Source organism: Elephantulus edwardii, unplaced genomic scaffold (genome assembly GCF_000299155.1).
Source record: "Elephantulus edwardii isolate Elephantulus edwardi_28Jun2011 unplaced genomic scaffold, EleEdw1.0 scaffold00207, whole genome shotgun sequence".
NCBI classification, from domain to species: Eukaryota; Metazoa; Chordata; class Mammalia; order Macroscelidea; family Macroscelididae; genus Elephantulus; species Elephantulus edwardii.
In genome coordinates, this window is record NW_006399957.1 from 3567522 (window position 1) to 3570172 (window position 2651).

The window sequence follows — 2651 nt, forward strand, 5'->3', positions numbered from 1 at the left end:
GCACAATTATGTACCTCCTCCCCACCCAGTCCTCTTCACAATTATATACCTCTTATTCAGGGCTGTTCTTGTTCATATAATGCCTAATCATATATTCCTTTTAGGCAGTTCTTTCTTTCATCTGTTCCAATGCAATGGTCATCGTCTATCTACTCTTATCCTGTTCTCCTCCCAACTTCCCATGTCAGACCTGCTTTATAACAGTGGTGCTGTGCAGTATTTGTCTGACTGAGATATTTCACTCAGCATGTTGTGGTCCAGGGTCCCCATGTTGTGCAATGTTTTACTAGTTCACAGTTTTTCAGTGCTGTGTAGTATTCCATTGTATTTACATGCCATAGTTTTTTAAACCATTCATTTGCTGATGGGTGCTTGGGTTGTTTCCCTCTCTTTCCTACTATAAATAATGCAGCAATAAGCATGGGTGTGCATATGTCTGTTTGAATGGTGGTTTTGATTTCTTTAAGGTATATTCCCAGTAGTGCCATTGCTGTATCAAATGGTATTTCTATTTCCAACTTTTTGAGAACACCCCAAACCATCTTCCATGATGGTTGCACCATTTTACACTCCCATCAACAGTGAATAAGGGCTCCAATCTCACCACAACCTCACCAGCATTGATTGTTTACTGCTCTGTTGAACTTTGAACTTTGCGTTACTGCAGTAAGCTGCTATCTCATAGTTGTTTTTATTTGCATCTCTCTGATAGAGAGGAATTTTGAACATTTCTTCATGTGTTGGCTTGTCATCTGAATGTCTTCTTTGGTGAAGTAGCTATTCATATCCTGTGCCCATTTTGCTGTTGAGTTGTTTACCTTTTCCTTGTTAAGGTGCTGGAGTGTTCTATAAATTTTAGATATGAGCCCCTTATCAGATACATCATTACCAAACATTTTTTCCCACTCTATGGCTTTCCTTTTTACCCCGTTGGAGAAGGTTTTTATGTGCATCGGGATTTGATTCTTAGAAGGTCCCATTCATCTATTTTGTTCTCTCTTGATTGCAGGTTTTTCATTATGCTTGGAAGACTGTTTATATTCTGGATTATGGCCTCTAGAGTTCTTCCCGGCTTTTGTCTAATGCAGTTTATAGCCTTTGGTTTACCTCTGGGTCCTTGATTCAACTTGAGCTGTTTTTATGTATGGTGTGAGTTGTTTTTATGTATGGTGTGAGGTGTGGGTATATCACCTTCTCTTTGCTAAGGTTTTACTTCTGTCTTAGTTACATTTTGTGCCCACTCTTATTCTTTGTTTTTCTTCTTAATGCTTAGCATGGCATAACATATTCTGTTTGACTTTTTAAATTCTTTGTTTGACTCTCACTAACATCAAGTTCCATATGGACATAAAATGAACTTTTCCTCCTGTTTTATTCACTGTTGAATCCCCAGAGCCTAGAGCACACAACAAATGTTTGTCAGATGTTTGAATGTTACACTGTGGCATCAATGACGTAAGGTCAGAGGGGAGAACCTGAATGAGAAAAGGACTATCTGACGTATTCACAAGCATCATCAGTGAAGGGCTCGGACATAGCTTCATGGCAAGCAGGCAGTAGCAACTTCTGGTGCTTTCTGTGACAACTACCACTGATAATTGCTCTTTATTAGCGGAGTGTCTTTAAACAATAAATGTCCCTTATCATCTGAAAAATCCACGTCATGGACTAGACAAGAAAAGGCTGACAAAGACAGAGAAGCAGCAAGAAGTTAGCATTGATAATGTGACATCTGAATATATTTTTATTCTTTTATAAGGCACGCTCTAGGATGTAAATATTGTGTTATGAATGGTTGAGATCAAATAACAATTTATTCTGAGATAATTTTAAAAATGCATTTTCCACAAAATACAATTAGTCCCCTCATTCTGTATATTAACTAACTAGATAAGCCTTGTGGTCATGTGATTGGCATACAACCCAAGATAATGTGGATAAACAACAGATATGTGACTGATATACAGACAGACAGAATCCAGTTCTAAATCATAGTGAGTAATGTAGACGTGAACAGAGACAGGGATCAGAAGGAAAAAGAATAAAATAGAGGTTTTCAAAACATATAAGTAGAATTCTGAATGGTAAAATCAGTCCTTAAGCTGAGGTAAGATAGAACGCCGAGAAAGAAACAGTTGGATTTAATTTAAAGCAGTAACACCAAAAGAACACAAATTCAGAAGACACTGAAGACGAGTCTGTAACCTTTACAGCGTTGAAAGGCCAACGGAGGGTCTCCAGGACTCTGTGTCGGATCAGCAGTGGAGCTGGATTGGCTCGGTCTTGGCAATGGATGAGTACAAATGAAAGGATTTTATTTACTGGAGTCTATTTGTAACACTTTATTTTGGTACATATTCAAACGTATAAAAAAATGCATGACTAACACACAGGAACATTTGTATTTTTTTATCCAGATTATTTTACCAGTTTACATTTTTCCTGAATTGTTTTATTACCAGAAAAGAGGAGGAAGAAAAGAGCAGGAGGAAGAAAGACAGAGAAAAATGAAAAAATATGCATAATTTTTTAGAACCATTTAAAAATAAATTTGTAACACTGGTTCCATTATCTTTGAATACTTCAGAATGCACTTGTTAAGAACTAAGAATTTATTTTACATTAACACTGACTGTTGTGTTTTTTGGTTT